This window comes from Suricata suricatta, chromosome 15 (genome assembly GCF_006229205.1).
Source record: "Suricata suricatta isolate VVHF042 chromosome 15, meerkat_22Aug2017_6uvM2_HiC, whole genome shotgun sequence".
NCBI lineage: Eukaryota > Metazoa > Chordata > Mammalia > Carnivora > Herpestidae > Suricata > Suricata suricatta.
The window spans coordinates 65,374,737-65,402,735 of NC_043714.1; the positions used below are offsets into that span (position 1 = coordinate 65,374,737).

General features: G+C 40.8%; 1 long non-coding RNA gene across 1 annotated transcript; it reads right to left on the reverse strand.

Moving 5' to 3' along the window:
• Window positions 1-495: 495 nt before the first annotated feature.
• On the reverse strand, window positions 496-27,999 carry LOC115279407. Its single transcript, XR_003903415.1, has 4 exons — window positions 27,814-27,999; window positions 16,237-16,326; window positions 1,599-1,710; window positions 496-966 (listed from the first exon to the last, which is right to left on the reverse strand). It is a non-coding gene; the product is annotated as an uncharacterized LOC115279407 (long non-coding RNA).

A 27,999-nucleotide genomic window follows, 5' to 3' on the forward strand; every position in this document is an offset into this window, starting at 1 on the left:
ACCAAAAAGGCTCACATTTACAGTTTAAGAAACAAAACCACGTGGGTAGACTGAAATGAAACAGTCATTAGTAGTAAGTTTGAGGTTGAATGCTCTTTAAAGAAAGAAACAAACCAGTTTCTTCTGTTTTTCCAGTGCTGTCAGTCTTCAGGGGCCCCTTTGTACTCTCTGAGAATCAGAAATATGCCTACCCATTTCTGGTTTCTTGCCACTGTGTTTCAACTATGGGTTTTACATATTTGGGGTATTCACCTGGGTAACCTCTTCAGTGAAATTGAGCTAAGTTAAAAATAGTGTACTTTCAGAAACTCAGTTCTCTGCAGGTTACAAATGATTGCCCGTTATGCTGTTCCCACCAGGGCAGATGACATCTTTTGTAAATCCTGAAACACGAGACACTATTTTTTCTTGTCTCGTATCCTCTAACTCAAAATATATCCAAAAGGACTTCCCCAAAAACACTGTGACAGAAAGACGTTTGAAAAAGCATGAGAGTTGCTTTTTTTTTCTTTTAGTTTTTATTTAAATTCCAGTTAGTTAACATACAGAATAAAAAAGCATGAGAGAGCTATATCAAAGAGAAATAGTTTGCGCTCAAAGGTTAATATACCTCTGGGCAATAGGCTTTCATAATTTTAGCATTATGTGGATCAGATATGTGTTAGTTTAAGCTAGACTATGGTAGAACTGGTCCTTTATTGGATCAGTATGGACCACTCCAGCGATGTGGCGTGGAGTGTGGCCTGCTCCACCCTCGCTCAGGAATCCAAGCTGATAGTGATTCTGCCATTTTGAACACGTGGCTTCGGTATTCACCTGGGGCTGCCTCCACGGCCATCCAGAAGAGGACAGGGAATAAAAAAGAATGCATGGGGGTGGCTCCTGTCATATTCTGGCCCGTTCTGTTGGCCAAAGCTCAGTCTCATAGCCACAGTAAACTGCAAGAGAGGCTGGGTGAGGCCATGTCTGAACATGAAGAGAAAACAGGAAGATGGTAAACAGTACCTGAGACAAAATATCGGCACATGAAAAATATAAAGCTCTTAATAAGGGAACACTGTTCTTCAGTATTATCTCCCATTACTTCTCAAAGTGTCCTTGAGCTCACCCTCTTGACCAGCTCTCACACTGTCCTCTAAAATAGAGTATTTTTCCAGTCTTCTTGTCTCTAGCTTCTCCATCTCTTTAGCCTATGCTGTATACTGTGGTCAAGGCCCCTTTTCTAATTCATAAATACAATTGTCTTGTCACTCGTTACTTGTTTCTTCTTTGATAGCTCCCAGTTACCCCATGGATAAGGTGATACAGCCATGCTATTCAGGCTCCTTCATAATTCAGTCCTTAGACCATACAGTGTAGAGGTTGGGAACACAAATCCTGCAACCAGATTGCCTGGGTGTGACTTTTTCTGAACCACTTACTGGCTCTGAAACTCAGAGCCAGACTTGACATCTCTGAGTTTCTTTCCTCATCTCTAAAACGGGGATCATACTTACATATAACTCACTGAGTCTTTGTGAAGTTTAACTGATTTTATACGTCTAAAGTACTTGGAATACCCAATGCTTGCCTGAATGGTCATTATTCCGTAACCTTACCTTCCATGATTTTATCCCCCGAATATTCCAGTTCAGCCGTACACAGCGCCGGGAGAGCAGCGGCCTCACAGAGATAGCAATCACTAATACAGTGCTTCCTATGTTCCCAGAGCTGCAAGATAATAAACATTCATTGTTTTAAGCTAAAGTCATTTGTTACAAAGCAATAGATAAGGTAATGAAAGGTCATGTCTAATTTATTTACCCTCTTTGTGTCTAAGTTTCTTACAGCCCTTAAGTCTTCATTAAAAAGTAGAAGTAATACCCATTTTACCAACCTGTTGTGAGAATTGTATTAAATTATCACCTTAAAAAATTTTTTTTAATTTTTTTAACGTTTTATTTATTTTTGATACAGAGATAGACAGAGCATGAGAGGGGGAGGCGCAGAGAGAGAAGGAGACACAGAACCGGAAACAGACTCCAGGTTCTGAGCTAGCTGTTAGCACAGAGCCTGACGCGGGGCTCGAACCCACGAACGTGAGATCTGACCTGAGCCGAAGTCGGAGGCTTACCCGACTGAGCCACCCAAGCGCCCTAAATTATCACCTTAGACTCAACCACATGTTGGAAGGGATATGAAAATCTTTACCTCAAGGCCCAGTATTTAGAAGTATTAAGTTAACATTTACATCTTCCTTCTCCTGGAATAAATCTCTGCTGGCCTCTTGTTACTACCAGCTTGGGTTTCTAGCACTCAAGATGGATTCTTTATTGATTCTACACGTAAGTATCAGCCCCTGTATAGGTCTTATCTGAGGACTCAGGGGAGGAAATATTTTCTAGACTAAAAGCATCCTTGAAAAGCTTTCAGAGGAAGCCGTCTCCAGTCCTCAGTGTCCCACCCCAGGATTTTTAAATGTCCCATTTCAAACTACTACAGTTAATGTAGTGCAAATGTAGACGGACTTGGTACATTGGTAACAAAAGAAACGCAACAAAATTTGCAAACTCAGGAAATATGCAAATTTGAAACAATGAGGGACTGCACCCTGTCATGAAATGCCTCAGGGAGTATGCTAGGGCAGCGATTTACTAAAGAGGATGTGTGGACGGCACAGCCCCACGTACCACGTGGGCTCGTGTGGATCCGGCTTTTACAGTTGTGAGAAACTGCGTGTTGATGGACCTTTCATTTTCTGTACTCACAGCCTAAATAATAAACATTGCAAGGGCTCCACGGGTTTGTAATTATCCGTGAAACAGGGACTCTCTTGGGGTTTTGTGGATTTGTCCTTACTCAGAGGGTGTGAATAGAGTGGGCAAGAGGAAAATGAAACATGAAAAGCAGGCAATGCCTCTCCTTCCTAGAGGGCAATTCATTTTGGGAAAGAAGCTTTAATGCTGGCGAGGAATCTAGAGGGTTCTCCTGTTCTTTGCTTTCTTTGCCAGTGTCTTCTCTCTTCTTATATCAGAAGTAGGCTTCCACAGGAGAGCCACAACAATGGTAATAATAATAGGTAAAATTTGTGAAGTACGTATATGTCAGTAGTCAGTACAATTCTCAGAGAACGGTATGTACATGCACACACACGCACACGCGCACACACACAGCCATTATCTCTATTTTACAGTGAGGACACAAAGGCACAGGGACATCAGTAACTTGACCAGTTATACAGCGAACACACAGTATCCTCAGGATTCTAACCCAGGCATTCAGATTCTCAGGCCAGCCCTGCTACTGTTAGCCAAGATTATACATAATCATGAATTATCAAAAAGAAAAAACACCCTGAACATTTCATACATTTTACAGTAAGCTATATTTTCTTCACATGTGCTGTCTCATTCTCCGATGGATCCTAATCATTCCCATTCCACAGCTGAAAAAGTCGAGTCAGGAGCCGAAGGGTCCTCATCACTCAGTGAGTGTTGGAACAAGGACCCCATATTTACCATCTTTACCACAAAGAGCTTGTGACATTGAGAGAGTTGCTTTACTTCTCTAAACCTCTTTGAACCAATTTCCTATAAAATGAGAATAATAAGAGTTTCTACCTCATGGGCATCCTGTCACATGAAATGGGATTAGATGTATAAAATGGCTAGCAGACTTCATGGCACACATCAGGGGCCTGATAAATATTTGTTACTACCATCAGTAAAGCCATCTCCGTTATTAGCAGACTTGACTTTTTTATACATTATTGGGGGAAAATGGTGGGTAATCCCTAGCGTTTCATCCTTTCAGATATATCCTCCCAACTCTTAAAACTACTTAGGAGAAAATTCTTCTAAGTTAGACTTTGAACAAAGAAAAATTCTGCTCTGGCAGGAAGCTGGTGAAGTAAAAAGGAGAAATTTTTACTTTATAAGCACTTTTCCTTTCTCCGGGAGGTGGACACTAAATGATTTGTGTGCGCATTTGTCTATGCAGCTCTCAAAATTAAAATTCCTTAGAGGGAACCATTGAAAACCAATCATTCAAAAAGCTTTAAAAATGACATCTTGAAGAGCCCCTTGGTGCTAATCCATCAAGGTTGGCAATGGTTCAACTGTGATTCTTTACTCAGACTCATCTCTCCCACAGTATTCAATGCCATAAAGCTTCTCAGCACTGTGTCCCAGTGAATGGAGATACTGGGAAGAAAGTAGGGTGAGCAAGTCAGAGAAGAACCGTCAGATGAGCCCACCCTAGATACCCTCAAAAAAGAAAAAGAAAGAAAAAGAAAAAAATTTGGAAAGAGTGATCACTTAACATTGACAATTTCTGCACTCTTTTAAATGTGTGCTGGTAGGATCACTTACCTCCAACAGCTGAAGACTGGATGGAGTTTACAATTAGCCTTTCTAAATTACCTTGAAAACCACTTTCAGCAAGATGCCTCATGCAGCCCTTAGACTAATCCTGCGGTTGGAGGAGTAACATGTTCCCGTTTCAAAGAGGAGAGGACGGAGTCCCAGAGAGGTTATTGATTTACTCCAGATCAACAAGTCAGCACGACCAAGAACTGGGACTAATACTGTCCTCTCTAGATCTCCTGTTGTTCACAGTATTGTTAGTATGTAAAGAATGTTTAGGATTAATAACAGCTCAATAATAACAACAAATAAATGTCCTTCTATAAAGTCTAAGGCTTAAGTGTTAGGATCATCTATTTATAAAATAAATTAAATGCCCATCATTTAACAATATTTATGGAAGACATCCTACAAACAAACATTAGGCCAGGGATATATATGAAATATAAGGCCCTGTGTCTGCTCATAGGGATGAAGCATACCGTCTAGTTAGAGAGATAAAGAGAAGCCAGATAACAAACCAAATAACAGTAATGGAAATCAGTCATTACTTTAGGCCAAGTTTTACTAAGCTATAAGATGTCGTATTAGTTCTTTCAGGTGTTAATTAGTGGTCTGCCTTTCAAACTGAAGCAAAATGGAGTGCTTCATAGTAGAGAGACGTTATATGAAAACACAGTATACATCTCTTATTAGAGATTTACTGTGCACAGTAGCCTATCCCAAGTTCCTGAAGTCACACAAAAACTGAAAACATGGTTCACTTTATCAAGCCCGCATCTCTTAAACTTTTCATCATGAAACAGGTTTACAAAAAAAAAATCTCATTAAGGAAATAGTGTTATAGAGCACAGTGATTCTCAAACTTGAGGACACATGAAAATCACGTGGAAAAGTTGTTAAAATCCAAATTCCTTGGCTCTACCCCCAGAAATTCTGGTTCAGGAACTTTGGAGTGTAGCCTCAGAACTTGCATTTTGTACAAGCTCCCAGTTGATCCAATATTACAGGTTTGACCACTAAATTTGAGAAGCATTTCTACATAACAGTTTCAAAATGTTTTTATAGAATGCTAGACCCTTACTATTGATTGAATTGTGCCCCCACCCCCCAAAATTCATACATTGAAATCTGAACCCTCAATGTGATTATATTCAGAGACAGAGGTTTAGGGAGGTAATTAAGGTTAAGTGAAGTCATAAGATGGAGTCCTTATCCACTAGGACTAGTAGCCTTATTATTTTTAGAGAGGGAGAGCACAAGCAGGGGAGGGGAGTGGGGGGAGAGAGAGAGTCCCAAATATGCTCCTCAATTATTGACCCTGGGATTATAAGAAGAGAAGGAGGCTTCCCTCCACCCCTGCCTCCATGCACATGTACCAAGGACAGGCTATGTGAGCACACAGTGAGAAGGTACCCACTGCAAACTAGGAAGGGAGCCTTCACCAGAAGCAGACAATGCCGATGCTTTAGAGTGTCAGACTCCCAGCCTCACACAAACCATGAGAAAAGAAGTAACCGTTGTATAAGCCACCCAGTCCATGGGATTTTGTTACGACAGCCCGTGCCATCTAAGACAACTCTGAGGCCCCTGATTTTTTTTTATGGTATTCACAAAAGCATATAAATAGTCTTACACACATAGATGCATCCCTTTAATATGCCAGAAAAAAATACCTAATCTAAGCAGGAAAGAAAGATTGAAGAGGATGTTTTTAGAAGACCATAGTTTAAACTCTATGTCTATAGCTATTAAGCTATGTAACTTTGAGCATGGATAGGAGGGCATTTCAAATTGAGGGGAAACTGTGCACAAAGTTGAATGAGAAATGTCATAGGATATGCAGGGAATGAGCTATTTTGCTGAGCTGGAGGTGAGGAGATGGAAGTTGTATGTAAAGAAGGACATTCTTGGTTGAAAGCAACAGAACATTGGGAACAAACCAGGTGACATATAAAGGGAATGCATTGGCTCACGTCACTGAACTCTAGAGGCACAGCAGATTTCCATTTAGACTTGGGCCAGTTTCTAGCCTTTCTGGAATGGAAGTCGCAGGTAGCCAGTAGTTTTCTATTTTAACTACTATCTTCCTGATACCTGGTATCCTGCCTGCTTTAGGGTAAGCATTCAGTAAATTCATGTTGGGTGAAACAAATGTTTTCAAAGGCCTAGTTTTCCTTCAGTGTCACTCTTTGCTCACAGTTTCTACTTCTTTCTTAAATCTGACTTGCCTCAAAGGCACAAAGTAGCTGCTATTAACTTCCATATCCTAATACTTTTTTTCATACCTGTGAGAGACAACCTGGTTCTTCTCCAAACCAGTTTCCTCTTCTTGCCAGGTACACAAGTAGTCTACATTTCCCAGCCTCTCTAAAACTAGGGTATGGCTGCGCAATGGTTCCAGACAGTGGGACGTGTGCAGCAGTGACATTCACCCCTTGCAGACTCTGCCCTTGCAGGCTCCCAGACACAAGCCCTCCACTCCTTCCCAGACCTCCTGCTTGATGTCAGAGAAGGCTCTCTATTGAAGATGGAAGAGCCATCGTGTTTAAGCCCTCATGTTTTTTTGGTTTTGGTGTTGCATTTGTTGTACATGCTATAATAGCAGCTTAGTGTGCCTAACAAAAAAGCAAATAGAAATAGAGAAGAATAAAGCATTTTGTTTGATGTGTTTCATCAGAAACACTGATATTCACTCTTTTTAAGCTGATTTAGTTCATGTGACCATCCCTAAAACAGGCGCTAAGTGAGGGAAGGGAATATGCTGATTGACTAAGCCAAGATCACGTGGTCCAAACCTGGGAATGCGTTTTGGTGTCACTTTCCCTAGAACCACATAGACATCCAAGTGGAAATCAGGCTCTGTTGACAAAGAGGAAATAGCTTTCAGAAAAGCAATGACAAATGCCCAAATAAGTTAATAAGCTCCAAGTTAGGAAGGATTTTCCATTAAGGAGTTTGGATGTTGTTTGTTCCAGTTGGAGGCCACTGAAATATTTTAAACAAGGAAGAGACATTTTCAGAATCTTTTTTTAATTTTAAAATGCTTTTATGTAGAGAAAATTCTGGAGAATAATATAAGTAAGAATCATATACTCACTACCCTGATTAATCAAATGTCATACTTTGCCGTGATTGATTATTTAAATTAAGAAAACGTTATAGATATGGTTTAAACACACAAGGTTCTCTGCTTCTATCAGATTGCCCTCTTCTCAACAGTAATCACATCCTGACTTTGGTAGTTGTCATTCTCATCCATGATTTAATACTAGTGCCAATTTCTATATATACATAAATGATTATAGAATTGTTTTTGCTTTTCAATTTTATATAAATAGTATCAAGTGATTAGAATTTTTTACAACTTGCTTTTTTTAACTCAATCTTTTTCCAAGATCGGCAATGAAGATATTTCTTTAGATCGTCCATTTTGACTGTAATATCATTTTTCAGTGACGAATATGCCATGGTTTATTTGCACACTTTCCTACTGATGAATCTTTGTTTTTTCCATATTTTTGCCATTAGTGCTGTTTTACACATTCTTATGTGTTTCTTGTTGTACATATATGTGGACAGTCTCTAATGTATTCTGGGGTATATTGCTGGGTGAAAGGTTACGCAAGTCTTTAATTTCCCTATATGTTATACCAGTTTGGTTGATGTAAGAGTTCCTGTTGCCCTTCATTCATCAGATTCACAATTACGTGGGGGTGTATATGACCTATGGGTCAGATAGACTAATTAGAAGAAAATCATTGGCAAGGCCAATGTGAGAGATACTGAGGGTCTGAGGTACATAGACATCTAGACACAAGACAAGAAAAGAAAAAAGTTAACCTGTTTAGGAACAAAACTCATGGGACTTGGCAATGAATTATGGAGACATGAGGAAGGAGATAGAACCAAGAATGACTCTTCAGCTTCTAAATTTAATACAAAGAGGAAGCGTATGTATAGTTAGGCTGATGATGAATTCCCTTAGAACATGTTGCCTTTGGAGGAATGGAAGGAGACCAGAAAGCATGATCCATCAGACACTTGGACATTTAGGTCTGAGGACTGAGAACAGATCAACTCAGAAAACAAAAGATGTGGAATTGTCAAACTAAGTGAAATTCAAAGAGTTGGGCTGGGGAAAGTATGTAGAGTCAGAAGATAAGTGAAGTGAGATGATACCCTTGGGAAACATTAGTATTTAAAGTAGGGGCTGAAGGAAGAGAGGACTGTGGAGGGGAAAGACTAAAGAAAGAGCCAACATGTGTGATACCATGGCAGCCAGAGGAATAGGTTTTTAAGGAGTAAGTGGTCAACCACATTAAATGCAACAAAGAAACCAAGAAGGTAAAAACTGAAAATTAAACAGTGTTGCAGTGAGGCCATTGAACCCATATGAAAGACAGTGTCAGCAGAGTAGCACAGGTGTAAATGATTGCAATTGTTTAAGGAATTAAAAGGAAGAGGAGCAAATACAGATAGCTAGTTTTCACCAGTTGAATTTTCTGCAACGTGTGAAACAACAGAGATACAGTTTGCATGTAAGATGTTTATTGGAAATCAACACATGTGAAAGAAAGGAATGAGCCCAGAAAATTTGACTTCAGAGTTCATGTATTTCACTACAATGTTATAGTCTTTCTATCGTTAGGGGGAAAAATGTTCATCTCATACCACCAAAGTTAGATTCATCAAGGGGTGCCTGGGTAGCTCAGTTGATTAAGTGTCTGACTTTAGCTTAGGTCATGATTTCACAGTTTATGAGTTTAAGCCCTACATCTGGCTCTGCTCTCATTGTGGAGCCTGCTTTAGATCCTCTGTCTCCATCTCTCTTTGCCCTACACCCCCCATTCATGCTCTCTCTCACTCTCTCCCCAAAATAAATAAAAATTAAAAAGAAAAAGTTAGATTAATCCAATCCTTCTGTGCCATGTGGTCACTATTTTAATCCTATAGCCCTACTTGGGAAACTGAAGTAAAGGGTTAGGAGAGCCTAGAACATAAGAAAAAAAAAATGTTCTCTTTCTCCTTCACCTTTGTTCTTTTTTTTATTTTATTTTATCCATTGTTGGTAGAATGAACACTTAGGAAACTATGGGATAAACAAGTGCCTGAAAATGAAACCCCATGATTATGAATTGGAAATCCTTGTAATAGAAAGACAATTGGTGTTGATATGTGAGGACCATGGCTAAGGATTGGGAAGGCAGGTGACTCAAACTTACTAAACCTGATCACAAACAATAGAGCAGTGATCATAGCATCCATCTCTATCATGAACGTTTCCCCGAATCATGAAGATTCAAGGAGAGCCCACTATATTAAAATCTTTACCACAGCTCCTGGCACATTACAGAGCTCACTATGTGGCAGCTCTAGGTGTCCCTGTCTATCAGTGTTGCTGGAGGAGGAGCGAAGGCAGCCATCAGATCCTTGGATGCTCACTGGGAAGAGCTGGGATGAAGCTGTCAAGGATGACGATCTGGCAAAGATGTCTTCCACTTGATACAGACTTAACTTTCAACTTTCTTAGGAGCTAAGAAGTGAAAGTTGAACTTAACTATCAAGGAACATACCAGTTGTTAACTGGGCCCCCAGGAGGAAGTCAGCAAGCTCCACCACATCTAACAACGCCTACTGCTGACAGCCCCTCCCCCCAGGTCAGGCAGCTCTACACTTTGCTCTTCCGTGCTCCAACTGGGGGAGGATGAATGGGCACCAAGAAGAAATTGTTTCACTTCCTTCCCTGAATTGAGAAAGGAATGAAGGAATCATCATGTATTGGGCATCTACTCTATGCCAGTTGCTCTATAGAAGTTGTGCAGTATTATTCTCCCCTAGATGAGAACACTGAACATCTGGCTATTAGGGACCCAGGATTCAAAGTCATGTCAGCCGATACCCAAGTCTTCATTCTTTCTATAACTACATCTATCTCTAAATAGTCTAGGTTTAAAAACACGGGTCCCATGTGAAAGGATGCTGGCTCTTGGAACTTACCTTCTTACCAAGTCTTCCATCATCACGTGCTCTACCTTTATCCTCTGTGCAACCTCAGCACCTATTGTTGGGCCCTTCTCTAGCAGTTTGCAATCCAGGAGGAGAAATGAACATGTGAGGAAATAATTTCAAAGTCACATAGTAAGCGCAAAGCCAGGGGAATGCATTGGTGACTGAAGAACTGAGGACTGTGAACACCTAAGCCAACCTGGGGATTCGCAGAATCCTCTCAAGGAAAAACCTCAAGAGTCCTAAAGTGTAGATGAGAATGGAAGAAAAAGAAAGGGGGCAGGGGAGAAAATTCCAGAGAGAGGTTAACAGCTCGGATAAAGGCAAAGAGGCATAAAACAGCCTGGACATTTCAGTCTTTGGGCAAATCTCAAGCAGGCTAGTAATAATGGAGGGAAAAACATGAAGTTGAGAAATGGGAGAAGTGAAGCTGAATTGATAGTTCAGCTTACAGGAGATCCTGTACAGGCTGAATTCCAGGGGTTGCTGTAAGATGCAGATCAGAAAGCTTACAAGGGATACTTTAGGACCGTTGTAGAATATATATATATATATATATATATATATATATATATATATAAATGTTTTATTTATTTTTGAGAGAGAGAGACAGAGTGAGCAGGGAAGGGTCAGAGAGAGAGGGGAGAGGGAGACACAGAATCTAAAGACAAGCTCCAGGCTCTGAGCCTGATGCAGGTCTTAAACCCACGAACCGCGAGATCATGACCTGAGCCAAAGTTGGACGCTTAACCGACTGAACCACCCAAGTGCCCTGGACCTTTGTAGAATATTTAAAAACTCTGGTAGACATTTCCTTAAGCACTCCTTTCTTCGTGGTGGAACCCACATCCTATCAAACCTGATAAAATCTACTCACATCTCACAGTGACACATTTATTTAACAAGTATTTATTGAGCACCTATTATGTGCTAGGCACTCTCTTAGTCATCTAGTATCCCAACATTAAAAAAAAAAAAGACAAACACACTGCTCTACTTGGAATGACCTTCTGGTGTGAGCAGACAATAAAGAAAACAAGTGGATAATAGGCTATCTCAGAAGATGCTTCATGGGAAGAAGTCAGAAGTGCTAAAGGGGGGATTATAATACTAAGGTATCTTCATAAAAATCTCACTGGGAAGGTCATGTTTGAGCAAACTTCTGAAGGAGGTGAGGGCGTTGGCCAAGCTAAACTGGGAGAAGAACATTCCAGGAATGGGTCCAACGAGTATAAAGACCCTGAGGCACACATGTGCTTGGCATGTCTGGAGAACACTGACCAAGGAAGGGAAAAGGGGACAGGAAATGAGGTCAGGGAAACAGTAAGAAACACAAGGTTCTTCTGTAAGAAGGAAGAGAAGCCATCAGATGTGTGTGTCAAGGGAAGGGACTGAATGTTTTGAGCAGAGGAATAATCTCACTCAGGCTTAAATGGGATCATTTTAGGGCAGGGAGGCCAGTGAAGACACTGTTGAATAATCCTGACAAGAAGAATTCAGGCTTGGACCAGGGAGCAAGCAGCAGAGGTGAAGTGGCCAGGCTCCGGGTAGGAGTAAGAGTAGGCAGAAGAGAGTGGTATCAGGGATAAGCCAAGACTGGCCTGAGCAACTGGAAAAAAGATACTGGAGTTCCGTTTGCAGCTTCATTTTCCTTTAAAGATATTTGAAAGAATTATACTTTGAGTTTTATTCATATGTTTTTCTATATGTTCTTATGATCTAAGCTACATTTCAATGTCAACAAAATTGGGTTGCGTTGAATTAACCATGATATTACATATGATAGATAGTCTATAAACATCTATTAATTTTTAAGGCTTCATTTTTATTTTTAATTTTTGGGTCTTGGGCCACCAAAAAACTCCTAGTCCTAATCACTGTTCTTATATGGGTGACGAGTAAAACACCCCGGTTTGCACTCTTAGAGGTGGAAGTCGAGAGCAAAAAATATAATAAAAATAAATATGCATTTTTAATTAGTATGGTTTGGGTTCTAAATCTCATGTAAATTATTTCACTTAATTCTCACAACAACCCCGTGAGATACATACTATTAGTGCCTCTGTTTTAAAGATGAGGAAACTGGAGAATAAGAGAGGTTGAGTAACCTTGCCCAAGGTCACAAGGCTATGTGTTCACCAAGCTCGGATTTGAGTCCAGGAAACTAAGTTACCAGGGACATTGCATTCTCTTAACAAATCGGGGGTGGTACAATTTCAGGAAGCGTTTGAGAATAAAAGAGTGAGGCTCTTGGCCCATTCCAATGACTGCAACAGCACTGTCATCTGTGAGGAACTGGGAGGATAAACATCTTTTAGCCAGTTGAACCTTTATGCCACGAGGAAATGTCCTTCCTGAAAGGGCAATAGTGCCCCCCATCCCACCTTTTAAACATACCAAGACTAAGCCATTTCTTCATTTGCATAACCCATTTGTACCTTATGGGTCAAACGTTTGGCATTGGTGACTTTTGTAAACCCTCACATGTCTCCCTCTGCTCTCTTTATTTGCAAACATCGCTACCCTGAGCTGGCTGTAAGATTCAAATCTCATTACATTGGTTTGTGGGGGTGAGCAAACTCTTTCAACTGTCCTGAAATTCGAGTTATTAAATATTACTCAATGGAAGCAGAACATTGATTGGGACTCAATGGTATTCTCATTTGAATTTCTCTCACAATAATACATATTCTACATGTAAAACTAATCAATATAACATCTTTAGGAAAGTTATGAATGAACATAGGGCATCAAGTCAAAGGGAGAAGCGGTAAAAATATGCAGGGTGACCTGGAAACTTGCTTTGAGACATGCAGTCTTATAGACTGAAAGGTTAAGGTCACAGAACTAGTAAAGGACAGAGTCTGGATCTAGTGTCAGGTGTGAGTACACAGCATGTGGTTTGACACTACATCAGGTTTCTTCTCCGTACTGGGATTCAGAAGAGCTGTTTAGATGTTTATTTATTTTTGAGAAGGAGAGAGACAGAGTGTGAGCAGGAGAGGGGCAGAGAGAAAGGGAGACATAGAATCTGAAGCAGGGTCCAGGCTCTGAACTGTCAGCACAGAGACCGATGCAGGGCTTGAACTCATGGACCACGAGATTATGACCCAAGCCGAAGTTGGACGGTTAACCAACTGAGCCTCCCAGGCACCCCAGAAGAGCTGGATTCTAATCCTAATTTTGCTGTTAGCTGGCTGAGTGATAACTGAGGCTCTCTTGAGTTTCCATATCTACATCTAAAGAAAGCTAGGACACTAAAGCTTCTTTTATCTCTTCCATTCACTGCTTGTATAGGCTTTTGCTCCATAAATAGTTTATTTTACTTTAGGGAAACAAACTTTGTCCTTATGTTGTTGTCAGACCTTCTGCTCTTAACTGCTATAACTACTTCTCTTTGTTGATGACATTTATACTAAGCCAGATGTGATGGTTATGGAGGCTTTGGCCTTTTAGCTAGGTCTAGCATGAAGAATCCACTAACAGGTCCTCTAGGCACCTGAGGCCACCAGCCTATGTGTCCTACCTTAAGAATTATAGTTAGGTAGGATGAAAGTTGGCTTTCATGATTTGGTACCTAAATTTGAGAGAGATAGAGAGAGAGAGCGAGCGCGAGCAAGGTCTTTAGGGCATGAGTTCAAATCCCAACTCAACCATTCTTTCCAGGGTGTGTAATCACAACAAAGCCTGAATTTTAATGTCATTTCCTCAAAGAGGCTTCCCAGGGTCTCTCAAGTTACCTTAGTCCAGAACACTGTTTCTGCCCCATGATAAACCTCTTCATATTTAATAGTATATAGTGGGCATTTAATAAATACTCTGAGAATGAATGTCGAATCAACATTTGTTGAGTAAAAAGTCATATGACTTTCCTCCATCTCAGCTTTTCTCCAATGAAATAGGCCAAAAACAAAAACAGAGCTCTTATGAAAAAAAAAAAATGAAAATGCTTCATCCATAGTCAACACCATTACAGTGTTAGATCATATAATTATAGTCTGAAATAAACTAGTTTGAGAAGCAAATCTCAGACTCAAGTGAGGCTTTTTCTAGTTTATTGAACTGGAGTTAGAGGGGAAATGAGGAAGCTAAAATGTACTGAATGTCGATGATAAGCAGGGCACTGTGTGTAACAGGATGATGCACGTGTAATACTTGCCTATGAGTATGAAAGTGTGAATTTCCAGAGGAGGGAAACAAGGTCCTGAGAAAAGCAAGGTTTGCTCTAAATTTTCACACACTGAAGTGGGCCTCCTTGCCTTCTTTTACGTTGGAACTTTTGAGGCCCCTACTGTTAGGAGGAAAAAGTGTGTGATGCTTATCTATGTTCAGAACTAGAAAATGCCCTCTTCCGCTCCCCAGGTTGGCCCTGTTGTTGTTCAGGTGCTGCCTGTGAGCAGACACCCACAGAAGACGGAAAAGATGAATCCGCAGATTGCTACACACACAGGCTCATCTAGGTGAGTGGCAAACACTGCAGTGTTGGTTCTACCAATAAGTTACCACCCCATGTCAGGATGACCACACCTTTCTCAAAAGTGACAGGGCCAAGAGTGAGGGGAACATCACCAAGGAGAATACTAAGTGGATAGCCTAAGAGTCAGCGTGTCCAGATTGTGGCCCATGATCTATTGCTTGCTAGGCTCCTCTGAAAGCCTGTTTTCTCATCTGGAAAATGGGTCACTGAACATCCACATGTTTGCGTATTCAGCTTTTCATTCACTGACTATGCCTACAGCAAACGTGCTATTGATAATCAGAGACAATGCAAGACACTTGAATACACAGATCTGATCACTACAGATTCCTGCAGTGAAGGAGTAACCATCTAGTGAAGGAGAAAAGGATGAAAACAAATAACGAATTTAGCAAAAGTTCAAAAATTCTTACTAAGATACAGGAAGTATGTTGTGTGATCACAGAGGTAAAAGAATATCTCAATCTGTGCAGGGTAGGGAAGGTTTTTACTAATGTGAAGATATTTGAATGAGTCTTAAAATATATGTTAGAATGTGTCATGTTAACAGGTAGAGAAGCATGTTCAAGGCAGAGAATGTCCTAAAACAGTGGATCATGAAATGACACAACAGATAGCCTAGAGTAGCCACATTAAGTATCTGTCATATGAATGAATAAATGTATGAATGAATGAATGAATGAATGAATGAACATTTGGAAAAACATAAAAAATTAATTACTCCTGCATGGAGTGTGTAAGATCTAGAAAAGATAGCAGGGGAACCTGGGCAGCTCAGTCAATTATGTGTCCAATGTTGGCTCAGGTCATGATCTTTTGGTTCATGGGTTCAAGCCCCATGTCAGGCTCTGTGCTGACATCTCAGAGCCTGGAGCCTGCTTCAAATTCTGTGTCTCTGTCTCTCTCTTCCCCTTCGCTGCTCACCCTCTGTCTCTTTCTCTCAAAAATAAATAAACATTAAAAATTCTTCAAAAATATATAAAAGGTTGCAGAGTAGAGATAGAAACTAAGGGAAATTTGGGGATAAACTTAAATATTCAAGGAAGTCATTCTGACATAATTGTGTTTTTTGAATCTAATTTTGTCTAGCAATTGACTCAAGCTCTTGTTTGAATCTCATAGTATTCTTCATACCTTTGAATATCCCCTGTGTTTGAATCATGAACGATGATTTATTTGGGGAAATTGAAGGCAACTTGATATGACTATAACTAATCAAGCATCAATGTCATAGTAAAGGGCTACAATTTTTATTTACATGTTTATGTATTAGTCACTCACTACTTACTAAGTATACATTTATCAATAACTCATTTATTAACTTAACAAATTTGTATAAAGCACTTACTTACTTCCCAGGCATTGGGCTAGGACCTGGGTATGTCGCCATGAACAAAACAATCATACCTTGGGCATTTGTGGAGCTTACAGTCCAGTAGGTAGAGAGATGATATACAGATGAGTGTTCAAATCAGTCTATCAAATGGAAGGTAAATACTATGAAAGAAAAGAACAATGTGTTAGAAGAGAAAATAATGGAAGTGGATGACAAAGTCTAAATTAATTGATTATGTAATATGGTAAACATTATCTCCCCCTGTAGCAGACATTGCTCATTGCCTATCTATTGGCCAATCTCTCTTTTTCATTACGAATAGCATCCCTGTTTGTTCTGAGATGACAGTATGCAAAGCTCTAGTGGAATCATTGTGGCTGATCTCTGTTTTCCAGAGTAAATCCCCCCCTTCTTTTCCAGATACTCATTTTCCAGCCTCTCTTGTAGCTAAGGGTGACCTGTGATAGAGTTTCTGCCATTGATACATAGAAAAGGTCTTCAGGGGAGCCTCTAGGAAAGAGTTTACATCTTAACGAAAGAGACAAATACTAGAGAAAACCAGCCCTTCCCCTCTTTTTTCTTCATTGAATTTTTGGAGAGGAAGTTGTCCTGTTTAGAACTGCAGCAGCCCTAGTGGTCTGAGATGATCAAGAACCAATAGTCTGAGGATGAGTAGAAAACCTTTGGTCCTGCACTAATCTTAAAATCAAGTGCCTCCAGATATCTAGCTGTACTGGAAAATTAAACAGCTTTTTAAATCTAAGAATATAGCTTTTTTATATTATTGACAGCTGAAAGCCACAAATTTATAGGCTCAAAAAAGACAGGATTGTGTCTGTTTTTTAATGGATTTCCCAGTGTCTTCCAAAATGCCTGGCACATAAGATCCACTTAATAAGCACCTGTTTAGGGGTGCCTGGGTGGCTCAGTCAGTTAAGTGGCCAACTCTTGATTTTAGCTCAGGTCATGATCTCACCGTTTGTGAGATTGACCCCTGCATTGGGCTCTGTACTAACAGCATGGAGCCTGCTTCAGATTCTGTCTCTCTGCCCTTTCCCTGCTCATGTGCATGCACCTACACACACTCTCTTTCTCAAAATAAATACATAAACATTTAAAAAATAATAAATAAATACCTGTTTAATGAGTGAAAACGGCATGGAAGGAATTAATGAAAATTGCATAGGCAGTAGAAGATTATAGGAAAATCAATTTTCAGATAGTCTAACCTCCATCAATCACTCCTTTAGATCAGGGAGTTACATAGGGCATTGGACACAATTCTACTAGAACAATTAACTCAGTTCTGAGTGATAGAGGTTTGTTAATACAAGCACAAGATCTGTCCCACCAAAACTGCTCCAAAGACAGAGTTCTTTCTCTTTGGGCCAATTATAGAGTCAGAGAAATTGGGTTTTGTCTCTTCAACCTCTATGTTTCTCACTATATTTTCCTCAGCTTCAAACTACAGATATCATATGTCCCTCCCTGTTAATACTTATGGTTAATATTATACAAGTCTTGGGTACAGCAATAAGGTAAGAAAAAGAAATAAAAGGCATGCAGATTAACAAGAAAGAAGAAAAACTGTCTTATTCAGGGATGATATGATTGTGTAGAAAGGAAATCCAAAAGAATGTACAAATAATAAGAGCTAATAATGGAATTTAGCCAAGTCACTGGCCACAGAGTTTTTATTCAACAATTAATCGTAGTTCTTTGCACTGAGAAAATTGGAGACCATGTTAAAAATAACATTTACAATAGCATCAGAAAATATCAAATTATTAGGACCAACTCCAATCAAAGTTTCCAAGACCTCTACACTGAAAATTGGAAACCATTGCTGAGAGAAATTAAAAGACGTGAATATGTGGAGAGATTTACTGTGCTTATGGTTTAGAAGACAGTAATTCTAAGATATAAATCTTGTCCAAACTTATCTATAGATTCAATCCTATTCCAGTGAAAATCCCCGAAACTTTCTTTATTTTTTGCTGTTGGATATACAAGCTATTCTAAAGTTAACATAGAATTGCAAAGAACCTAGAATCACCAAAGAAATTTTACAGAAGAAGGAAATTGGAAGACTTACACTGTCAGATCTTGAGAACTTCCTCAAAGCTACAATTATTAACACAGCGTATACTGATATGAGTAGACAGACTAATCAAACAGAAAAGAATCCACACAAGCATAGTCATTGATGTATGATAAAAGTCCCAAGGCAATTCAGAGAAGAGAAAACGGTGTTCTAAATAAACTATTGGGTATCGGAGTGTAAACAAAATAAACCAACCTTGTCTGTACCTCATACTGTACCCCCAAATTCATTATAGATGTAATGCACACCCAATGTGAAGGTGAAATACCTAGAGAAAGAAAAAGGTATTTTCATACCTTGGCGTGGTAGCTATTTTTAAAAGAGAACACAAGAGAGCAAAAAGGCAAGGCACAGTCTGGGATAAGGTTTTTATAATACTGTGATGTTTATATCTGACAGAGGACTTATACTTAGAATACATTAAGAACTCTTACAAATTAGTAACAAAAGGACAAATACTCACTTTAACATGACAAAAGATGACTTGAACAGGCACTTTATACAGATCATCAGGAAAGTGCAGATTGAAACTACAATAAGTTACCACCACATATTTATCAGAATTGCTTAAATTTTAAAAAGGCAAACAATACTGAGTATTGCTAAGTTTGGGGAGTAATTGGAACTCTATATATTACTATTAGAGTGTGAACAGACTTAACTGCCTTTGAAACAGTGTTGGAACTATCTACTACAGCAAAACATTTGCCAAACACCATGACCCAGAAACTCTTTTGCTAGATACATACACAAGAGAAATTAAATATAGTAAATGGCATGTGCAAAAATATTCATAACCACCTTGATTCATAATAACCAAAAACTGGAAAAAATTCAAATCCCCATTAACTTGAACATGAATCAATAAATTATAGTCTAATCATACAATAGAACACTACAACTCAGCAATAAAAACCAACTGATATATGCAACAACATGGATTAAATTCACAACTGTTATGTGACATGAAAGAAGTCAGACACAAAAGAAAACAGTGTGATTACACTTATATACATTTCAAGGACAGTGAGACAAAATCTATAGTGATAGAAGTCATAAGAGAGGTTATGTCAGGAGATATAGTTCAGGAAGGACACAAGGGAATCTTTTAAAATGATGGAAATATTCTGTCTTGACTTGAGTGATGATTACACAGGTGTGCGCAGGTATGCATATAATTAATTATATATACAGCAATTAATGGGCTGGACACTTAAGATTTTAGCCCTTTATGCACTTCACTGATGTATTTTATACTTCAATTTAAAATGTAAAAAAATTTGTAAGTTATTGGGGCCCCTGAGTGGCTCAGGCAAACGTCTGATTCTTGATTTCAACTCAGGTCATGATCTCACAATTCATGGGTTCGAGCCCCTCTGTCAGCACAGAGCCTGCTTGGGATTCTCTCTCTCTTTATCTTTCTCTCTGCCTCTCCCCCGGTCTGTCTCTCTCTCTCTCTCTCTCTCTCTCTCTCTCTCTCTCTCTCTCTCTCCTTTTTCTCTCTCAAAATCAATAAATAAACTTTTTTTAAATGTTGTAAATTATTATATGTCACATTTCCTAGACCCCGCCCCTTTCTCCCTCTCTCCCCCGTCTCTCTCTCAGCCTCTCTTTTAATCTTTCTCTCTCCTACCTTCCCTCCCTGCCTCTTTTGGAAAGTGAGTCAGACCTCAGAGGAGTAAAGGAAATCCACATGGGCAAATTTGGGTTTAAGTAAGCTATTTTAACCGTCAAAATGAAGACAGCAAAACTGAGTTGAGCCTGAATTGCTGCTTTGGTTATCTGTAACAAAGACTCACTGCATAATTGCCCCAAATCCCACTTTACTTTATGTTCCGTACTTCACTGGCTTCTGGTTTGAATACTGAGGAGGATTTGCAGCAGAAGAGAATAGCTTCCCAGTAATAGTGGCCTTTACTCCCCACGTTCACTAGACACCAGAAAGATTATGGCTTCCGTCCAGTCTACTCACAGTGAGCGGTGTGGACTCCAGGCTGGTCACGTAGCCCTCTGGTCTCTGAACCTTCGCTAACCTTTGCTTGAAACATGAAGGGGCTGGACTGACTGTTCTTAGGTATCTTGTTTTGTTCTAATGAAATACAAATAGTCTCTATTCTTCCATGTTTCTCTGTGTCTGCCGTAAATAAGGTGCGTTATACAAGGGATTCAGATTCAGTTCAGTTCTACTTTATCTCAGAATCCTGATGATTTACTTTTGTAGAAAAAAAAAAAGAAAACAGTATTAGTCATGTGACGCAAGGATGGCCTCCCCACACCCAGCAGGAGGGAGGGACGGGAACTGAGAGTTCAACAGGCAACACTAGCAGTGAGATGTGCTTCTTTCAGAGGAGGACACAGGCCCCCAACGGCATTGATTGGACTGACAGGTTTTTATGTGTTCGGCTGAGAGCCTGCGTATTTTGGGTCTTTCTACTTCCTTCCTCTCACAGAGAGTACAAAGCCAACACCATGCCTACATGTGTGTCTGGGGGGGGTGCATACGCACACATATGCATATACACATACGTGTGTAAGGATGCTTACATATGTAGCGAATATGCATAGGTATAGGTGATTTTGTGTACATGTGTGTTCAAATATGTATGCTTCTTAGTGGTTGCATGTAAGGATGCAGATGTGTATGTGTGTTTCTATGTGTGTGTATATGTGTAGGAGTGGGGGGGATGCACAAAAAAGCTGTCCTAGACTTTATCCTATTCTTTTTTTTTAATATTTATTTTTGAGAGACAGACAGAGAGACAGAGCAAGCAAAGAGGGGCAGTGAGAGAGGGAGACACAGAATCGGAAGCAGGCTCCAGGCCCTGAGCTGTCAGCACAGAGCCCAAGCCCAACCTGGGGCTCAAACCCACGAACTGTGAGATCATGACCTGAGCCAAAGTCAGACGCTCAACTGACTGAGCCACCCAGGTGCCCGGGTTTTATCCCTTTTTAAAAACTAAGTAATAACATAAAAAGTGTGAATCAGAAAGGTGAAGGGTTAACTGTTACTAAATACAAAATTCATTCAGAAAACTGTGCTTTGTAACTGGTAAGAGGAAGTATTGACCGGTTTCTGGTAAAGTTACAATGGCCAGACTTGCAAAGGAAACCCCTCCTAGCCTGGAATTTTAGAGTGTTTCCTAGAGTTTGAAAGGGGTCCAAAAAATGAGCAGGCATTGAAACAAGAAGGGGATGGGACGGGGAAACCCGGAGTTCAGAGCGTGAACCCATCTTCCTTTCCATCCACTACCCCTTTCCCCATCTTTCACAGATAATTTTAAGAGAAAACTAACGGATTTACACTTAATATCTTCTTTCCTACCTTTTTTCTTTCTTTCTTTTTTTTTTTTTTGGTCATGTCCTGCCTTCTAATGGGGTCCAGTGCACAGTACAGGAGAAACCCATAACCCTTAATTCTAGCTCCTCTTCTTTTCACTAAATGGTCCCAGTTCCCTCATCTATCAGGTGGGTATAATGATTATCTTGGGGGGCACCTGGGTGGCTCAGTCGGTTAAGCCTCTGACTTTGGCTCAGGTCAGATCTCACATTCATGGGTTTGAGCCCCGCGTCGGGCTCTGTGCTGACAGCTCGGAGCCTGGAGCCTGCTTCCGGTTCTGTGTCTCCTTCTCTTTCTTCCCCTCCCTGCTCATGCTCTGTCTCTGTCTGTATCAAAAATAAATAAAACATTAAAAAAATTGTTTTTAATTATTATCTTGGAAGGGGTTGCTCTGCATCAGAGAAGCATAAGCTTATAGCTTTACAGTCCGTGGGCTCTGTGGAAACAGGGAACATTCCTGGTTTGTTCATCGTTGCCTATCTGGTATTCAATATGGTGCTTGGCACATGATAGGTCCCTTAAAATATTTGTTGCATGAGTGTATATGTAAAAAAGAGGCAATGTTTTAAATACATCATTAAGCGCTATTGTAAAGTCATTTGGTGGTAATGGTAAAGGAGAAGTAGTAGGGAGGGATTTCTCTAATTTGTATTTTACAGGGATTTCAAAAACAGGTGGAAAGCAGGAAGGAGATGGTCTCTGTGGGAGCCAGAGGCTGGAGATAGCAAGGGGGCTGAGCCAGCTCATGCTTAGGGAGACAGATCTCTTTGTTTATTGTCTCCCCTCCCTGGCTCCCAAGTCCTTGGTCAATCTGCCCCCTCACATCTCTTGCAAACACAAGTCCCTCAATCGACCAACAGGGGGTGCTCCTCTTAAGAGCTTGGCACTGACCTTGATCCTGTGATCTGACCAGCAAGGTAGGGAAAATAGAGACTTTGCAAATCAGGCATATCCAGGTTCATATTCCTCTTCCAGTATGGACATAGGCCCTGGTATTAATAGGATCTTATTTATACAAGAAAAAAAAGAACTACGATATGAGACACTAAATATTTCACTGAAGTAAAATACACAATGGAACATAGACCTAATGATTGGATATCACAGTGCTCCAGGGGATTTCCCACAGGACAGAAGGGTGAGTGGCTACCCAGGTAAGTACCCAAAATACTCAGCCCTCTTCCAGATGGCTTAGCTAAATTCTGGAGAGTGGGCTGCACACACGTCCTCTTTCCCACTCCAGGCTCAACACTGTTGGGATGCCAACCGTCATCCACATCTTGCTTGAATCATTTGCCATCATTAATGTAGTTATCTCCTTGCTAAGGGGCCAGTTTACAATTTCCTCAAGCAACCTCATTTCAGTTAAGCTTCACACATTCCTTCCCCAGTAAGTAGTTTGTCAGGCTTGGTTAGGAGCTCAAGACTTGGGGATGCATGGGGCAGAATTTTGCTTCTGAAGCTCACCAATACAGTGACTGCTTCATTGTAACGATCAGCTGCACCGCTTTCTTCCTCGGTTGTAAACACCATGCTGAGGCTTTATGGCCCTTTATCTCACTTATTTCCCACCAGCGTTCTGTGTGGTAGGTCCCCTCTTTAGAGCCATTTTCGAGACAAGAACTGAGGGCTAAATGCGTCCACAACGTGCCTAAAATGGTCAAATTACTGATGAGAGATTCAAAATTGAAATTCAGACAGTCTGACTCTTGAGTGGCAGTCACTTCTCTATGAGAAGGGAAATGAATGAAATGGCATAGGATCCATTTAATGGCTATAGAAGTCAAGGGAGAATTCCCTGGTGCAGGATCGTTCCAGGCGGGTCCTGAAGCTAAATGGAAGCATGTAGTTAACAAAGAGAAGAGAAGGCATCCAGGGAGGAAGGGAGCATTTACAGAACATCTCAGAATTATAGACGCTCCTCTTACATTGTGATGCCACGGTCATCGGTGAACACCTTTCTCCTGCCAGTGGGGTTGGGTGGTGGTGAAGGCACACGGTAGTGAAAGGTTGAATGAGGCTAAAAGACTCTAAACTTTCTGAATTAAAACTTGAATGATCATCTCTTATCACCAAAGAGAACTTCAATCTGTGTGTGTGTGTTGGATTTGAGACAACTAGGTTATTTAGAGTGGAAAACGTAAGCTAGGTGACTATCGTGGTTACTCGTATTCCATCTGTGCTTCCAAGGTCGTAAGGCAAGTTTTGTGGTGTGGCTCACATATGACCTTAGAAACTGGTGCCGAAAGTTAGTCCAGTGTTTCTTCAGCAAGAGTATCAGAATTGCAGTACTCAAGATGGAAATGATGGGTAAGAATGTGTAAGTTCCTGGGCAGGAATTAAGGGTTGGGGACAGGTAGCCTTTTCCAACCATCTGCATTTAACCAGAAATGTGATGTCTTCACCAGCTTGTCCTACCCTGTGAAATGGGATGGAAGCTACAATCTTCCTCTTCCCATTTCCACAGGCTTTTAGGAAACAAATCCTAGGCATACAGAGCCGTGGACAGGAAAGTCACCCATCAGAACATATTTATTTGGAGGAAGATAATTTAAGTGATTCAGTAGAAGGGATGCTTAAGATATCTTTCTTTTTCCCTCTCTCCATGTAAGTTATCTATCCGTCAGTTTTCTCACTGGCTACATTCTGTACTTACAAAGGAATAATACGCACAGGACACCTTGGGGGGTTTCGCTTGTTTGTTTTTGGTTTTTGTTTTTAAAGTACACAGCCTGATGATTGGATATACATAGCCATTGTAAAATGATTACCAAGATGAAGATAATTAATGCATCCATCATTTCACATTGTTGACCGAGCTACCTTTCTTCTATTCTGTGCTAAATTGCTTAAGACTGACTCTCACCAACTTTCGAATGTACACAGTATCCACGGCGGCCACCATGCCGCACAGCAGATCCTCACAATGTGTTCTTCCTAGAACTGCAAATGCATGCTCTTTGTCCTACATCACCCACACGATGCTTTGAAGAGTCTCTGCCTGTGAGGGCGCCCGAACTTGGCTGGGAAATTGCGGAAACAATGAAAGGTACGTGGGTGTCCTCACCTCTGCTGTCTCAAAATGTCCAGCTCTCGGGTTGAATGTTTTCCCCCATGAAAAACCCCATTAAAAACAGAAACCAGAACTATGAACTAAAAGAAAAATATCCATTTGAAGTTTTCTTCCGGTGAACTGCCTTTCTAGCTATTTTTGTACGTTTTCGTGGTGGCTGAAACACAGCAAACAGAGTTGTGTTTCTTTCCCACAGACATCGTGTTTCTTCGAGCAATCCCTGGAGTGGTACTCATTACGGGGCATTTGACACACAGCATCAAAGCCACTGGGGGAAACATGGGTTGGGGAGAGAGGAGAAGCAGGGGGTACCATCCCGCCTGGGTCCTATTTCTCAGAGGCCACCAGCTAGCATCAGGTGATAGGTGAGAGTTTCCTGGAAAAGCGAGAGGCTTCTCTCTCCTGCATATTGACTGTCCTCCCTGCACTAATTCTGGAAGTCAAGTGACCAAGACTGTCAGTGCCGGAAGGGGAACAAATATTAGTGATAAATCATAGAAATGCAGAGTTGAGAGCCAGACAGAAGGTCAAGAAGATATCTGAGTCAGCCCTCTGACTCAGGTTGATGGGTTATTATGCTGGTTTTGAAGACCAGGCAACTGGAGCCCAGAGGTGTTTAGGCATCCTCTTCTGGTCCAAGGTCAGCTCCAGTGGGAAATGATTCTCTTTCCATTATCACACATACCTCCTCAACTAATCAGCAAGGGACATAAAATCAGCATCGTAACCATATCTGTAGCTCTGGAAAACATGAGATTTTCCCTTTGCACACACACCTATGAAAGATGTACTACAAATGTGGAACAGGTCATCACCCCTGGGGGTTAGCTCTGGGACTTCCTAATACTCAGACCAACGTAAGCAAAACTGCCTCACTTTGCATAGCTGAATTCAGACCTGAGCAAAATCATATTGAATGTTCTGTTCTCTTTTGTAGCCAGATATTTTTAGGTATCCCTTTTTTTACCCATTATAAAAATAATACAGGTCTCTTGTGAAAATAAAAGATAAATATAACAAAGCTTTCTCAAAAGTACCATTCTGCAATTACCAAAATCATGATTAACACTTTAGCATGCAGCAAGAGGCAGCAAACTTTTTCTCTAAGAACCAGATGATAAATATTTAGGCTTTGAGGACTGATGGCACTTTTCACAACAGCTCAGTTCTGCCATTGTAGCACAGAGGCAGCGACACACGACGCATGAAGAATGAGTGTGGCAGTGTTTCAGGTGTTTACAAAGACAGACAGAGGAATAGATTTGGCCCATAGGCCATTGTTTGCTAACCCCTAGCATGAAGAATTTGGAATTTCCTTCTATGCATATCACATCATGTATACAACTCTGTTTCTTTCTCTTTTCACTTGACACTCTAACATAAATGTTTTCTCAGGTTAGTGAATGCTCTTACACAAGCCTCTGCACATACCTGTTGCATATTATTCATTTTATGAATATACCAAATTTTGCATGACATTGGATATTGAGATGTTTTACAGTTTTCTTACTATTTTACATACCGTGATGAACATTTATCCGCATTTCAGGTTATTTCCATAGGACAGATTTCTGGAAGCTTTTTAAAAATACTCTTAGAAAAAGTTGCCAATTTTTTTCATTTGTCTCAAAAGGCTTTACCACTTTACTCCCAAAACTGTGTATGAAATTGCTCATTTCTCCATAGCCACACCAACACTGAATATTGCCACTTTGTAAATCATTGCTGATTTTATAAGAGCCAGAACATTTAGGTAAGTGAGGAACTGTGCAAACATAGTACTTAGGTCACTAGGCCTCCTCATCCCTCACTCACGCAGATGCTGAGAGATCAGGGGCCTAGCTCTTTCTCCTTTCCTGTACCTTCGAAATCAACCCCCTACTTCTGCTCCAGGCAGAGGGTAGAGAATGAAACCTATTATCTCTGAATATTCCTTCCCTCTTCCTGCCCATCTCACATCTGGGCTGAATACAAATCCCCTGATTTCCTGTTTCTCTCCCCACGAAAGGTCCCAAATGTCAATTCCAAATTAACTCTTTTTTTGCTTTTTGTTGCTCTATCTCAGTTCGATGCCAAACCCTTTACTGACATTTTCTTACTGTCTCAAAATGAGTTTAGTGAGCTCTGCCTTTTTAAGACTCCCCATGCAGCCATCTCTGTCCTCACTGGGACATACAGTTCACACAAACGTGTGCAGAGGCTTTGGGGCAATAGAGAATAGTGGTGTCTGTGCTGCAGGCATGTGAATTCAAACTCTTCCAACGATGAGCCAGCCCCAGAGGTTCTGCAGCGGACTGACTAGATCAAGCCTGCAGGGTCTTACAGTTGCAATCCGGGGTCTACCTCATCACCTTCTTCTACCCATGCATCTTCTGCATTGTTCCCAAATACTTGGCTAGGGTCACATACATTAGGCTCAAATTTTGACTGTGGAACTGATTACGGCCATGGAAAAGTCACTTAACCTCCATAAACCTCTATTTCCCCCTCTTCTGGTCACAGCGCCTGGTTTGCCTTTAAGCGGGCATAACCCTACCTTTCTCCTGGAGTTAGGATAATAATATCTTGCCAATAATGTCTTGTTTTTATAAAACAATGAAATATATTTATTTATAGCAAATATAACTATGATTCCACATTCCTATAGCTCTGCCTGTCCACTCCTTTTATCCTCACTGCCACTGACTTACTTCTGCTGAAAACCATCGCACTCTAAGTCCGAGATAGCATCTTTGCACGCTAGCCAGGGACACAGGCCTTCACGACCAGCCCTTGTCCAGACTTCCACCACTTCGTGTCTCCCCCAGCCAGACTCAGACCCCGGCCAAACTCCATTGTCCCCACACACAGTTTAGCACAGCCAGTCTTTGATTCATCATGATCTTTTTTTTTTTCCCTCATGCGTCCATTCCTTGCAAACAATTTTAATTAAGAAAAGCTCAAACACCACCTCTGATACCACCTGTCTGTCAGATACCACCTCCCACCACACCAGACCCATAGCCCAGACCCATAAAGCACTTCAGTCTCCTGCCAAATATTTACTGAGCACCTAGTATGTGCCAGGAACTGCATGAAGCATCGGGCATGCAGCCAGGAGCCACGAAGACCCTTGTTCTCCTCCTACCACTTACAATAGCTTCTGCATTTGGACCATTACGCCACTCGGAAGTCAGGGGCCTTCCTTCCAGACTGGGAGCTCCATGAGGAAAAGGTGATGTTCCATTTGTCAGCTAACCGTGCTCTGGGCACACCGTGTAGGTGCTAAAGGGATGTTTGTGGAATAACTGAGTGTTTTGTTGCCGACAGGAAGCAGTGGC